This window comes from Rousettus aegyptiacus, unplaced genomic scaffold (assembly GCF_014176215.1).
Source record: "Rousettus aegyptiacus isolate mRouAeg1 unplaced genomic scaffold, mRouAeg1.p scaffold_m13_p_17, whole genome shotgun sequence".
Classification (NCBI taxonomy): domain Eukaryota; kingdom Metazoa; phylum Chordata; class Mammalia; order Chiroptera; family Pteropodidae; genus Rousettus; species Rousettus aegyptiacus.
The window spans coordinates 38,321,284-38,337,800 of NW_023416292.1; the positions used below are offsets into that span (position 1 = coordinate 38,321,284).

A 16,517-nucleotide genomic window follows, 5' to 3' on the forward strand; every position below is an offset into this window, starting at 1 on the left:
ACTAGATGATCATCTATGGTTGGAATGATGAGGCGGGTAAGAAGGTCATAAAGGTCTGTCTTTCTAGGGTCTATGGTTATAGTAGTTTCTATAAAAGGAGTACCTAGAAGAGGAAGTGATGAAGATGTCTAGTATACTGTTTAAAAATTTTGAAAGTAGAGTTTTAAGGGGCATTTAAATAAGATATCATTACTATTCTTAGATATCCATGATTAACATTATCTTATATTTCTCTCCAGCCTTTTAAAATTTGTATTTATAGTTATGATTATATATATGTACCTTTTCAGTATATAGGTCTTTCATCTTCTTGGTTAAAATTATTCCTAGGAACTAGGAAACATTTTGATGAAAATGGGATTATTTTCTTAATGTCTCTTTTTGATAGATCGTTCTTAGTGAATAGAAATGCAACTAATTTTTGTATAATGATTTGGACCCTGCAACTTTACTGAATATTATTAGTTGTAAGTGTTTTTTGGTGCTGTCTTTAGGGATTTCTATGTATTGTATCATATATAGTATCATGTCATCTGCAAATAGTGACAGTTTTAATTCTTCCTTTTTATTTCGAATACCTTTTCTTTTTCCTTCCTTAATTGCTCTGGCTAAGACTGGATTGAGTTTTTAAATAATTTTTTATCCCAAATGTTAGAAGCTTATTATTCAAAGTAATAGTCATTTGTCAACAAACCATATCTCATTATTTTCAAGAGATGCTATTTCATTGATTGGGGACAATTTATAGATCTTAAACATATTCTTAAATTACCAAGCTCCTCTGCTTAAGAGTGGGCCTACAGAGGGCAGACAGAAAGTGACATTCAGGGTTAGGGTTATGTTCACCTAGTGGCATGAGATGGAATACAGTCAAGTAGTATAGGATATTGGTAAGAGAGTGTTTGAAGTATTGGACCATGGACAGGGAAAGTAAAGCAATGTCAGTTAACTTGAGGGCCCAATGAAATAAAAGATAATGGAAATAGATGTAAAAATAGGAGATCAGAGTCAGAAAGTTGCAATATATTAATTTATAATTTATAGGCATTCATGGAACATCTAAAGGAAAACAACGAAAGGAAAACAACGAGAAGAAAACAGCTAGAGGAAAACAACTAAAACTAGGAAGTATAGTTATTGGAGGGATAATTTTTTAACTGACAAGTCAGAGAAGAGTTTTACCTTGAAAACCCAAAATGGTAAATATAACTTAAGCAATATTGAAACATTTACCAGTTTATTTTTATAGATTTATCAAATTTAATATTGCAAAAAAATATTTTCTCTCGTGAGAACTTAACAGAATTATTATATTTTAAAAACCAATGAATTAATAACATGTTAGTAAAGTAAAAGTATATAATCTATTCCTAAAAAATAAGAAAGCTCCACAACTACTCATTTGCACAATTGTCTTAAAGAGATGCCCTTGGCAAGTGAGGAAAGATATTGTCAATCCTCTGAGATAAGATAGATTTATCTTTTATATCAGCTTCCATGTTCACACAGTTTTTAGAAAAAGAAGCCATAATACAATATTTTTCCTTAATTTTTCATAACAAAAGGTTGATGTTAACATATATTTTAGGTTTTTCTGCTTCTAAACTATCAGTTTCTTAATTCTCTTTGAATAAATCAGCTAAGACCTTGTCAGGTATAACTTTGTTTTTAAATCAGAGTACAAAGATATTTATGAGACCAGTTGATTTTTGTTGGATTTAAATATTTAAAATATCAGTTGGCATTGATGTCATAATATATTTTAAACTTAATATAACAATTATACCGCTGTTCTTCATTGAATAAACCTTTGACTGAAGAGCAACTACCTTGACATGCTATGCTATTGCTATAGTTGACCTGTAGAGGTCACTATAAGCAGACAAATGAAAAATCTTTTGGCATTACAGGTTAATATGGTTAAATTCTGTCCGCCTAAAATCACTAGAAAAACCGTAGCACTAAATGTCATATAAAGATGTTTTAAAAAAAGTATCACACAATTTTAAAATCACAATACTATTAGATAATTAAATGACAAAAGTAGATATTACTTGGATGAATTAGCCAAACCCTATGATCTAAGACTTACCATCTCTGCAGTTTCTTAAACAAATTAAAAGAGGGACCTTGCTAACTTGAGTTTTAATATTTTTGTAGTATGTAATTATTTTCTCTAATATTTAATATAAGAATATATGGTGAAAAAACATGGAAACTGGACCTTGTTTGGATTCTCTAAACATGAGCTACATTTTAGAAAGTGTAGATTTTACCCCATTTTTTTTAAAAAAACAGATAATTATAGTAAAAAATGATATAAAGTAGTCACTTTTAACGTTTATTCAGTTGGATGGTAATCAGGTGGGTATACTATGTGGGGGAAGACAGCAGGACCAGTTAATAGAGAAACCACCCTTAACACGTATGCCAGTAAAACCCCCTTAAAATAAAGGGAATCTGTCATTTTGTGTAAATTCTCTTCTGCTTCCATAAACACAGCCGTAATCAATTAAAGACCCACTTGTGAAGGAGCCATTGTTTGCAGTTCCATTCAGACATTGCTGAGTTGTCTTTTAGACTGCCCATGCGGAAACCCTGGTAAGGTGATGAGAAAGTTCAAAGCACCTAACATTTCAATGTGGATTTTGTTATTGAGACTCCTCTTTATCTTTTCATTCACTTTAAAAATTGTAATGTAGTATATGTGTTGATTGTTGGTTCTAGGACAAGGAGGAAGAATAAGAACGTGAAGAATGAAAAGGATCTAATGACATAATTCCATGTGACTTTCAGAGGGCAAAGCCTTATATATTAGTTCAAGATGAATCGGTGCTGAAAATGTTTGCTAAGAAAATAAATAATATTACTTTATCATAAGTCTTGGTAGAAAGTGAGAGTGCTTTCTCCAACATTAATAAATCATTCATTAATTTTTGTCATGATGCCATTTTATTTTTATTCTTAACCTCTCTTGTACACTTCTAATTTGAGCTAGACAGTATTATTGGCACTGAAGTGGTCAATATTCAATCTTGGTTGCTAGATTCGGAGACTGGTGGAACTTCGGTAAAGAGACAGATGTAAAAACATTTCAGAGAGAATTTGGCATAAATGATTTAAAAAATTAACATAAAAACGAATCAATATTAAATATTAAATGCTATTACTATATAGTGACCTAGAAGGAATAAACAAATTATCCCTATCAGAATGAAAGTAGAGTTGATCCTTAAATAACATGGGTTTAAATTGTGTAGGCCCACTTACACACAGATTTTTCTGTATAAATATAGTTATAGTCCTCACTATCTGTGGGTTTCACATCTGTGGATTCAATCGACTGCGATTGAAGACAGTATTTTTGATCTGTGTTTGGGAATCTAGAAATTCGGATGGTCAAATAAAATTATAGGCAGATCTTCTACTGCATGGGAGTCAGTGCCCCTGACCCCCGCAGTGTTCAAGTGTCACCTATAAACCCTCATACAACAAGCCTTGAGACTAAGAAGGAAATGCCATAATGTTAGTTTCAACACCTCACTTTGTCACAGTGGGGATCTGACTTTTGGGTCACTCTTGATCCTTTGCTTTCTAAGCAGGAACGGGCCAAATTTCTTCCCGCTGCCTAAAGAATAGCTGGGCGTAGGCCTGGGGGAAGTCAAATTCAACCATAGTTACCTGGATATTCAAGCCAAGTATAAAAAATGTTGGAATGAAAATTAAGGAACAAAGTATCCAATAAGAATATGTTTTCTTTCCTAAGCTTGTTTTTGCTTTTCTAGATCAAATTAAGAAAAAAACTCTCTTTGGAACTACAATTTAATAAAACTGCCGATTTTGACACTGTTATAAAAGCACAGAGGCCTCTTTTCCTTGAGTGACATGTCTGGGGAGGTGATAAGGAAAAGCCCAGTGCCCACATCATCCACTCCACAGATGACTCAGAGCACCTTCACTTAATCCATTCATTACTCTGACCCTAGCGGGAGTTACAAGCGAAACCTGCCAATTAGATGTTGGTAATGTGGACTCTGCTTTAGGGAATTGGGTAAGACTGCCAGAATTCATTCCTGAACTTTAGCAGCCACAAAAGAGTATTTTTCTGTCGTCTGTAACTGATTCAAAACCAGGTCTCAAAAGGACAAGCTTCCTTTTGTGCACCATCTTTCCCTTTCCTAAAGTCCAACGACTAATAATGTTACAACGTCAGGTTTTTCACAAGATCACAGGAAACATCTGACGAAAGAGAAGTAAAGAAAACAAATGTCATCTTTTGATTAGATTATCTTCTGTTTTCATTCTATTTTCTAATTTTAGAACATTCTCTTTGGAAAATAATTATTAATTCAACATTAATTAATGATACTTTATTGTTAAGTGAGAGATGAAATCTATGATGTATCAAGAATCATAAAATAAAAGCTTTCTAAAATCTTTAGATGTTGAGTAAAGCAATTAATGTCAGTTCATATTCAAAACCGCTTGCCCTTACCTTGAAAAAAGATTTACAAAATCCTATCCTGAAGCTATATTGGCATCACTGCTTCCTTCTCTGCTAACAAACACACATAAAGTTGGATGCTTTGCTGTCAGGTTAATTGACATTATTATGACATTATTATTTTTTTTAATTTTTACATTTTAGTTGGAATGCTTGGGCAATATTTTGAAATTTTTGAGGGGCAGAGGTAGATTTTCTTAATAAGGACTTTGTGTACTTAAATATCTTATTAGTAGAATGAACAAATCTTGGAAAATTTCCAAGTCATTTTGTAGAAAATTTCAGAGAGCTCTGAACAGTAGGACAGTGGGAACTTTAGATAGCAAAATTCATAGTCCCTGTAGACTCTAACAGGAAAGATTTGACTCTGTAATTCTATATCAAGGTTTTTGTTTTTGTTTTTGTTTTTGTTTTTCCTTTTTAGAGCAATGTATTCTTTTGGCTTCTAATCCTGATTTTACCTTAGAAATTATTTTTAATGTGCTTCAGACAGGGGCCTTCTGTCCAGATTTTGAATACAAGTACTGTGTCTTTGTTTTGTATTCTTGTACAAATATATTTTATTGGGAACCTATTTCAAAATGCTTGTTAAACATATGAGCTTATTCACATGAATGCACTCAAGTGCTATAAAGGTAGGGGCAGAAGTTAGAACAGAGGAACCTATGTCTCATATTCATGGCTGCAGCTCCCTGTTTGAGGAGAGAGGTTGCCTTCATCAGCTCACTGCCTGTGCACACGCTGTAGTACGTACATACTTCTTTCTTCTGTGACGCACACACATAGACACACACACGCACATCCCTATGATTTAAGGGGAAAAAAACACATTAGTCATAAAAGTCCAGAGTTAAAAGTAAGAGAGTAAGGCTGGGATAGTAACTGCTCAGAACGTGAATGAATTGCCAGTTTTCACCAAGTAACTGGCTGGCCTTCTCAGGCAGACTCCAAATTCCTGTTGAAATGAAGACTTTCTTTCCTGGACTAGGCCTGGCATTCCTGGGAAACAATGGCCCTTTTCAAACAGGCTCTGAAATTTCACAGGTGAAGGGAGAGGGGCAGTCATTTGATCCCACCCACAAGAAGCCTGTTAGTATTTTAAAAAGTGAAGACAGAGCCTATCGTGGAAATGCAGGCAAAGCTGGCTAGTGGCTGAGAGCTGCAATCTAGACCAACGGTTCTGCAGATCTCTGAAATATGAATCAATTTCAGTGTTCTGTCTTTGACTCACATTGCAACTTTTTTTCTAGATTTTCTTAAGGGCAGCCTACAGAACCACAGAAACTGAGTTTTATTTTGTATCATGTTTTATGGAAGACTAGTATTTAAGTTTTTCTTTAATTAGAAGTTAACATTAGAATCTATAAAATAGTTGAGTTACTGATTTGTGCATGTCATTTTGGAAGAGATGCAAAGTAAAAATATTCTATAGATATACAAACATACATATATGATTACATGTATATGTAGCAATTTTACCTTGCATCATTTCCGAAGTGATTTTAATGGATCTAATTATGTTATAATTTAAAATTTTTAAATGTTAATATAATTTTAGGAGTCTTATGAAAGTATAGACCATATCCCATTTGAAAGAATTTAGGCATAGTAGTCACCATGCTTATGCATACAGTTAATGTATAAGCCACAACACCAAAGTCACACAACTAGCTGGTAAATGGTGAAATGTGAATTTAGATCCATGTCTGATTCTTCTTTTATTTTTCATGTTTTTATTCTTTTTTTTTTTTTTGCAGCTTTATTGCGGTGTAATTGACAAGTAAAAAATATATATTTTTAGGTTGTACAATGTGATATCTGACTTTTAATTGCTAAACTCTTACACTCTGCCATATCCCATCAGACCCCAGGCGCTAACCCTTGGCCAGCTTTTCCTGCTGATCTGTGTGAAGATTCAATTCAACAGCTAATTACTGGGCAGATCTATATGTCATGAAGATTATATAAATAAGTAAATCACTATATCTTTCTGTAAGGAGAATATAATTTAGTAAGGGACACAAGATGTACATTATGTACACAGATATGTGTAATACAAAGCAGAATGTAATATGTGAAGAACAGATGGTTGAGACTTATCTATTTTTTTTACTGAAGTAATAATACGATAGTTATGAAATGAATATGAGGCAGAACTTACACTTTTCCCCTTTGCTGAATATACAAAGGAAAATTCAGGAAATTAGTTTTTTGATTATTAAACCCCTCAGGTTTCAGGGTCATAAAAACCTGTCAGAATGTGAAGAAGGGTAAATACTTTGAGTGGAAACCTCTTTGAAGAAAGTGGTCCTTTAAAACTCATCTTCTCTTTTCAGAAGAGTAACGTGGCCTTGGAAAAAGTGGACTTCAACAAAACCCCTCAGCGAGCTTTATATGTGTGTCCTGACATCAGGGGTCTTGAGACCTGGAGACGGATACCCACTTAGTCTTCTCAAAGGATGAAAAAAAGGCTGACTAGTTGTTTGGTAGAGAACCAGGAGAGTATTGGTGCTGCTTCGAGACTGGCCTAGAGCTTGCCTGGAGCTTGTGGTGGCAAAGGATGTGTGAGTGGACCAGATTTGAGCATTTGCAAGAAACAGCTGGGTAGAAACTCTTTAAGGATTGTCCAAGAGGATTGGCGGGGATTTGTGAACGAACTCCAGTAGTGTGAGACTGTGTAAGAGGATCTCCAGGGAAATTAGAAGCTGAACGTGGAGAACACAGACAGAGGAACGAAGCACCACAGCTATGAAAAGCTCTAAAGTATCCGATCTGTGAAATCATCCCATAACAGAGTAAGCTTTGAATGCATACCAGTGATTGAAAATTTCCAAAGAACCTACAAAGCAGCCCCATGCAATTGGCAGCTTAAGCATGAACTGAGAAAACAAGTGCTAAATTACATTGGTACCAGTTACTTAATATCTTTTCCGACACTGACTTTTTTTCTGGAGGAGTCAGAAACTGTGGTTAGCCCACCTCTTCTCCACTGCAAATGGTCTCAGTGATACTACTCTTCATTCCAATTCCTAAAACTTGTCAGGTTTACCTGTGACTCAGGATTTTTATATTAGACATCTTTTCTGCCTGGCGATGGTCTTTCCTGTGATAATCACAAAGCTCAGTCAATAAATATATCGCTTCTCTACAAATATGACACATTCATTTCTTTGGGAAGAAGAAATGATGTAGATCTATGTAACCTTAAACACAAAGTTAGATTTACATGATTTCAGTGCCTTCATTTGATAAATAACAATAAATTTATCTTTTAACATGTAAGTAACTGACAAGGGTCCTAAAAGGGTTTTGGACCCTGTTAAAAATATTTGGAGGGAACATATCACGTGCAAATAGTCACATGGAATTTGTACTTGTGCCTTAGAAGGGCTTGTGGACTATCAGTGCTGGTTGTTTGTACTAGCTCCTCCTACTATCTCATTGGTCCTGTTAATTGATAATTGTAAACTACTTTTTTAAAATTTGGTGCATTTACAAGTTATTTTCTTCTTTTTGGACATGGCACTGAGTCTAGAAAAATAAAGAAAGAACTGATGATAACTGGAAGAGAAATGACCTCAGCCTCTCTCTGTGGGTGAAAGTAGTCTTTGGTGTTGTGATTTTTTTTTTCCCCATGTGAAAACCGTATTGAGTAGCCTTGAGTTAAATTGCTTTCGGAAGGAAATAGGGAATAGATGGTGCCCAGTCATTTGATTAGGGCATTTGACTACAGCTGCAGCCATTTGGAGAATGACCACAGCAATTCACGAAGTGATTTTCACTGTGGCTTCTGGGTTTTAGTGCAGATTGTGAGTCCCAGCAAGTTTCAGAGGTCTTTGCCTTCAAGTGGAATATAATCTAAAAAGAGACATTAGATTCTATGTAGGATTTTAACATGGTACCGAAAAATGAGCAGGGAGAATTTGATATCTGTAACTATATTTATGAAGTGGGTCAGTCTGAAGGTCAGATTTTTCATCTTTGTTAAACATCAAATAAGATATTTTGAATATTTTTATTCTAGATAAATAGAGTTGAAATCTTAATTAAGATTCTCCATTGCACGGTCTTAGGTTTTGTTTTACAGCCACCTTTCCTAATTAGTGGTTATGTAAAGAGTAAAATAAGGCTTATTGTCTTCAAGGTCTCTTCTGTATGTGTGGAATTGGTTCTTATTCTTTTACTGGAACTCAATGTTACCAAACTGGCATTTTATTTGACTTGGTAGCATTTAAAAAAAAAAATGCAGAAATTTAGGATACCTAAAATACAAGGGTCGTTGTATTCTATATAGTTCAGGAAAAAAAAATCTTAAACATCTAGCCATATGTATTCCAAATATTTGCTAAAAGCTAAATAGCTCTTTTTATAGTCAAGTCAGCAAAATAATACTAACAAATTATTCTCTTGAGCTTTTATATAATACCTGTTTTTTAAAGTACAAAAAGAAATTACAAGATTTTAAAGAAGTACTTCAAATGCCTCATCTCCAAGAATAATACACTATAAAACATACACAAAAAATGAAGTTTTATAAAGTTATTAAAGCAATTCAAATATGACAAACACAGTTGTTTCTTGAAAAATGAGATCTGCATACTTCAGTTCTTAATCTGAAAAAAGATAAGTAAAATATGTTAGACTTTATAAAAATTGTGCTCAAATGTCACACAATTAACATAATAGTAATTATATGACATGTAAAATAGTGTGCATGTATTCATCAAATAAGAAATTACTCTCTTTGAATACATATCTTTGATAGTTTTTTTTTCTTTTCTTTCTCTCTTCTTTTCTTTCTTTCTTTCTCTCTTTCTATCTTTTTTCTTTTTTTTTTTTACCACATCTGTATTGTTTGGGGAAGAGATATGATAGAATCATTTAAATTATACACTTCGGAGTCAGAGTTACCTGGATTCAAGTCTGATACACCATTTACCAGCTAGCTGTGTGGCTCTATAGAGGGAGATAATAATGCTGCTATATCATAGTGCTATTGGGGATAATTTGTTTTCTTCAAAATAATTGTAAAGTTTCCTTTTCCTCATTCTAGGAAGCAAGGATAGGCTTAGGTGACAATAAATGTCAACCACAACATGCTACGTGTAAGCTAACTCTCTTAAAATAATATTCTATTTTAAAATGTAATAATATTTTTACTTTAACAGTTTTAAGTTGACAGAATTATTACAAAGATAGTACAGTTTCTGTATACCCTACCCCAGTTTCTCCTGTTCTTAACATCTTATATTTATTATAATTAATTAGTATCAATACATTATTATTAACAAAAGTCATACTCATTTAGATTTCATCAGTTTTCTCCTAATGTCCTTTATTTTCTGATCCAGGATCCGATCTAGGATTCTACATTACATTTAATCATCATGTCTCCTTAGGCTCCTCTTGGTTGTGACAGTTTCTTAGACTTTATTTTTGATGAGTTTGGCAGTTTTGTGGAATACTGGTATTTTATAGAATGGAATTATTCCAGTGTTTTTCTCACATTTACACTGGAGTAATTTTTTTTGTGTGTAAAATCTACAGAGGTAAAGTGTCGTTCTTATTACAACATATTAAGACTACGTACTATCAATATTATTTATTACTGTTGATGTTAGCCTTGATAACCTGGCTTGAGCTAGTGTCTGTCAGGTTTCCCCACTCTAAAGTTACTTTTTTCCCCCCTCCTTCCCATGCTGTACTCTTTGGAAGCAGTCACTACACATAGGCTCATACAAGGAACAGGGAGTTATATGCCTCCTCCGTGAGGGTGGAGTATCTAAAAAATTATATACACACCTATAATATGTTACTATATTTTAATATTTATCTATATTACTACATATGGTAGTATAAATAAATTATTTTACATGAGAGGTTTTTTTCTTCTTCATTTATTTGTATGAGCATGAACTTATGGATCCTCTTTTTACTTTGGATTAAAATCCAATACTGTTTAATTTTATTGCTCAAATTGTTCCAAGATTTTGCCACTGAGAACTCATCAGTTGGTTTCCATATCTCTTTGTCATGCTACCCGTCATTGTGAAGTTTTGTTTTTTAAACACATTTTTACTTTCTACACTGCAAGATGGTGTACAGTATAAGATACTCCAGGCTCATCTTATATATTTCCTATCTTAGTCCTAGAATCAGCCATTTCTCTAAGGAATTCCTGTTATTGAATGGTATTAGAACCCAAGACTGGGGAACTAAGAGTGTTCATTGCTACTGGGGTGTCATTGCTTCTAGACCTTCTTAATTAAGAGAGTGAGGAGATATATGTTTGTATATTCATATATTTATAAATCTTTATATAACCATATGTATCATTATTAGGCAAAACATGAGTTCGTACTGATGTCTCCAACTCTAATATCATATGGATCACTATAGTCTCCTCTCCTTGCTTATTTATAATCTTTCATTTCAACTGTAAGAAACTTGTCTCCTATCATCTATCGTATATTTATTTAATATTCAATTACAATATACATGCAATTGAGCTTTCAGAGTTGTCCCTTACCAGGAACAACTTTATCAAGTAGATTACAATGCTATTATCATATGCCAATTGATTTGATGGGTCTCTATTTACAATTTGTATCCATTTTTTAGGTTCAAATCTGAATATTATGCTTTCTCTAACTGATAAAAACAAGGACCTCCCCTAACCTCACCAATATTTACTAAGAAAATGAGGAAATCTCTATAGTTTATTGTAGGTCCTATCAAATGTGGCCACCTGGAAACATGGAGACGGTAGTAAGGAATCAGGTAATAAAACTATAGTAACCAATAGTATATGATATATCTGATTTCAGGTAAAGAAATGGACTAATTTAGCCAGATTGATATTTGTCTGGTAAAGAAAAATGTTCTGCAAAGATGAGAAAGTAACCAATTTTCATCTTGAAACCTATTTTTATTCGTGTTCTAGTGAACTTGTTAAATGAATTCATGATATGCTAACTTCTGTGCATTTTAAAAGGGTTTTTCTGTTTCATCTCTAATGATGAGAATTCCAGGAATGTCCCTAAGGGAAAATATATTTGGCAGGTGGGACCTCTTGATATTTCTCAGATCATGCCACCTACTCATATGGCCTCTCTTGTGTGTCACTGGAATCTAACTGAGGTACTTTTTCCTAGGCGTAAGTCTGGAGTTAAGAGGAAAAAAATCACTTAGAGTTGAATCTTGTTCTTTTAAGATAACTTTTCCCAGATGATTTGAGAGAGGCTCTGTTTGTTGTCTTTCAAATCACAGTATGTCCCAACTTACAATGATTCAAGTTATGATTTTTCGACTTTACGATGGTGCAAAAGCAATAGGCATTCAGTAGAAACTAGTGAAGCTAAGCTATGATGTCCAGTAGTTAAATTATTAAATGCATCAACTTACTTACAATATATTCAATTTAGAAAGTATTTATTGGGACACAACCTCATCACAAGTCAAAGAGCATCTGTACATGTAAACCAATTTAGGGAAAAGTTGAGGTGAACACGAGGGCCAAAAATACACCTCAGTAGTTACAATACTCCATTTTTAACTGGTCTACTTCTTACGCAGGATTTACTTTTTCAGTGTATCTTGTTTAAAATGATAATAATAATACTGTGATGGTTAATGTTGTGTGTCAACTTAGCTGGGCTATGGAATGCTCAGAAATTTGGTCAAACGTTTCTCAGGGTGTTTCTGTGAGGGTATTACTGGATATGATAATATTTAAATGGTGGACTTTGAATAAAGCGGATTGCACTCCATGTGAATGGGTCTCATCCAATTAGGTGAAGGCCTGAATAGAACAGAATGACTACCCTCCCTTGAGCAAGAAAGAATTTATATATATATATATTTATGTACATGTTACATATAATATATGTTATATATAACTTATGTTTATGTATCACTTTACATTTAACTTAATAATAATTTATAAAGTGACTTCCTATATAGTATCTCATTTAATCTCCACAAAATCTCTATAAGAGAGATAGAAAATGTATTATCAATATCCCGTTTTTACAGATAAGAAAAAAAGGTTTGGAGAGATCATCTTAGTTTCTCAAATCTCTATAGTCAATAAGTAAAGGAGACTAGTTTTGAACTCAGGACTTTAGACTTCTAGGAGAGTTTTGATTTCACTGGACTAGTTATTTAACTAGAGAGCTTTTAATAATTCTGATGCTCGGGTTGAATTTCATATGAATTAAAAAGAATGTGATGGGAAAGATTATCTAGGTGATTCCGATATTGAGCAAAGTTTGGAAATTGCTAGTTGTTTTAATCAAGTGGTGAATGTTAGCCCTGATCATAGAAACATAAAATTAAATGTAATGAATACACTTTTATTGCTGAAATCACAAATACTAAAAATATGTGAAAACTAAATTGGCATTTTAAGCCCTATGAAACCAATGATTAAATTCTTACCTTCCTAATTTTGGCCAACCTAATTATGAAGAAAAATAAAAACAAAAACTAAAATACAATTCCTGAAAAAGCTTTATCTTTCTGAGCCAAAACTCCTGTTTATTTTTTTTGGGAGTTGTTTTCAAAGTTAGCTACTTATCTCGTTCTCTTATTATCATCTCTACTCCTTTTCTGTTCTTTCAAAGGAAATTTTGCTAATAAGATCAGAGGAAAACAAGCAACTTTTGCTATCAGTGGCTATGAAAGAAGGTTGTAGATATCAAATATACCAGTCTGTACTTTTTGTAAATTAGGAGTCCGGGAATCCAGGTCTAATTTGGCAAGATTTTTTGTGTTCAATAGACCAAGAGAATCCAATCCAGAATACTCCAGGAAGTCTGTCCATATTGGAACCAGAGACTAGTATGATAATGCTTTTGAGGTAGTCCAAGTAGAAAATTCAATCAAATGTCCAGGTTGCCCATCAGGTACAGGTTTGTTATCAACAACTAACTTCAAAGCTTCTGGCTTTAGTCAAAGGGATAAGTGTGTTTAAAAAACAAAAAACAAAAATCTTCTTAACAGTTCTGGGCAGGTGGACCCGCTGAAAGAGCCAGAAGTTGGTAGCAAGGAGGATAGAATTCTGTGAGTGCAGCTACAGCAGGTTAGCATCTTACAGATAGCCGACCAGAGAGTAATCCCTTAGAGCAAGAGCGCAATCGAGCCCGTACTGCTTTCTGGTGGGTTCTTTAGAGTAATTGGCCATTAAAGTTCAGAAAAGTAAGGAAATAGCAGTGAGAATTCCCAGATGGATTATAAAAAATGTCTCCCTGACATATCAACTACTTTCAAAGAGATTCGTGGCAAGGGAGGATTTTTTCTTTTTTCTTTCTTTCTTTTTTTATTTTCCTCAAGTAAATTTGGGCAGGTCAGTTTTATTCTTCTTAAGTACGACGAGTAACATATTTCAGTGTCCATAGCAGAAATTGCCCAGCAAATTTGTTATGTGAAAACTTACTATTTTAAAAGACTTACATAATACTGTCCTCAGAGTATATGTTAGGATGACCTATGAGGATAAATCTGCCTTTTAGAACAGGTGCAACTAAATTCCCTTTAATGTGATCCAAGATAAATTGGTTTTATACTATATTCATATTCTGCTCTTGGGTGACTAGAGATTATGGAATTGGCAATGGATTCAGAGTCACAAATATGTTCTCTTCTTGGCTCTGCTAATATATAATTGTGCACTTTAAATTCTCTGTGTCTCAATTTCCTCATCTATTTATAAATGGACATGAATATACCTTCTCTGCCATATTGCCATAGGTTAATGTAAAGGTCAAATATGAAAATTCTTTGCCAAAAATAAAATCTGAGGCATTATTTTTCATGTAAATCTTTCTAAAAGTGTACTTTCACCTCTGTGTAAGAATGTAGAAATACCTGCCTATTGCCTTTTCCGTGCTTTTGAAACAGTAGTGTGCGTACTTTAGAAATGCATTATGGCATGCTATACTGCCATGGGATAAGCTCAGCATACTTTTACACAGAATGTTATCCCATGAATATTTGGGCAGAAATTTGATACTTTGATATAAGTATATCTGGTATTAATTATTAACATACTTATTTCTTCTGAATCTTAAAGATAACTAATGAGACTTCAAAGTAATTTTAACTAGTGGCAGGTAGTTTCAACTATACTTCCAGAACCCAGAGGCACATATATTTATGTTCCAGGGACAGCAGGCAGAACAATTAACAATTGAGGAGCCCTAATACTGCATCAAATTCAAATTTTTCCATTTTGTATATGAGGCCTTCCATAATATTGAATCTAATTATCTGTTCATTTTAATTTCTACTATATCACACAACTCAGTCTATGTTTTGACTGGTATACCACCTCCTACCTGTTACAGAATGATTTCTCATATATAGTCAATATTTCATGAACAGTTTGTTCCATAATATGCTAACATGCTTCACTTGAATTAAACTTACTTTATCTTAGGTACTTAGAAAAGGATTTAGGTCCATTTTTTATGTGTGTGTGTGTGTGTGTGTGTGTGTGTGTGTGTGTGTGTGTGTGTGTGTGTGTGAGAGAGAGAGAGAGAGAGAGAGAGAGAGAGAGAGAGAGAGAGAGAGAAACAGAGACAGAAACAGAGACAGAAACAGAGACAGAGAGACAGAGACAGAGAAACTAAAAGACTTAAATGACACTAATTGCTCAGAACCTTCATATTCTACTACCACTGGCTCTCTGGCACAATTTTCAAGGTCTGGCCATAATTGCTATATGTGTCTTTTTTATTTGTTTTTGGTCAATCAGGCTAGCATTTTATTTTAAATAACCAATTTTTGGTTTAATTGGTTTTCTCTATTGTTTTTGTATTTTCAATTTTATTTATATTTGCTTTAATCTTAATTTTTTATTTCTCTTTCATGCTTCGTGTTTGCTTTAATTTTTCTAGTTTTTTTTTTTTTTTTTTTAATTTGGAAGCTTGGATCATTGACTTGACACCCTATTTTCCTTTCTATTATAAGCACATAGGCTTAATAATTTTTTAAAATCTAAGCACTGATAGAGCTGCATCTCCAAACTTAAAATGTTGTTTAATTTCCATTTAGTGAAAAACATAATTCCACATTTCCTCCCTTTTTGGTTCATTATTTAGACCTCTTCAAAAAATTTTGTGTGTGTTTTTCACAGCATTTATAATATATTCCTTTTACCTAGCTTCCCTAGTGACTATATTCCAACCAACTGTAATCTCAAAACCAGAAAATCGACATGGGTACAATACTCTTAAGTAAGTTACAGACTTTATGATGCAGATTTTTACCAGCTTTTACATATATTCATATGTGTATGCAATTTTAGTTTATGGATAGATTCATGTGACTACAACAACAATCCAGAAATTTTCCATCATCACAAAGGCACTCCCTTGTGCTAACAGTTACGATCACCCCACCTCTGCTATCACTATCTTTGGGCAACCACTAATCTCTTTCCTTCTCTAAAATTTTGTCATTTTCAAGATATTCCATTTTGTCATTTCAAGAATGTTAAATATGTAGGATAATATAATATGTAACCTCTTTATATTGGCTTCTTTTTAGTGACTTTGAAATTCATTAAATTTATTACATGTATAACTAGTTTGTTTCTTTGTATTTCTGAACAGCATTCCAGTATATGAATGTACCACAGATTGTTTAACCATTCACCCATTAAATGATTTTTTTGTGTGTTTTTGGTTGTTATCAATAAAGCTGCTATGAACATTTATATACAGACTTTATGTGAAAACAAGTTTTCATTTCTCTATGATAAATGTGTAGGATTGCAATTGTTGGGTCATATGAAATGTGTATATAGTTTTATCAGGAAATGCTGGACTGTTTTCCGGAGTGGCCGTAGTAGCGTTTTATATCCTCACCTCTAAATAATGCATCCTCTAAATGTATTAGAGGTCTAGTTTCTTCGCATCCTTAGGTTTTTGGTGTTATTGCTATTTTTTAATTACAACCTTTTTAGAAGTATATAGTGACATTCAACTGTGTTTTAATTTTTATTTCCCTA

At 33.3% G+C, this 16,517-nt stretch overlaps 1 long non-coding RNA gene across 1 annotated transcript in view; it reads left to right on the forward strand.

The window, feature by feature from the left end:
• Positions 1–8,467, forward strand: part of LOC107504399 — a 26,196-nt gene extending 17,729 nt beyond the window's left edge. The window contains exon 3 of the long non-coding RNA XR_001595471.2: positions 6,841–8,467. This is a non-coding gene — a long non-coding RNA (uncharacterized LOC107504399). The remainder of the gene's footprint in view (positions 1–6,840) is intronic.
• Positions 8,468–16,517: the final 8,050 nt, after the last annotated feature.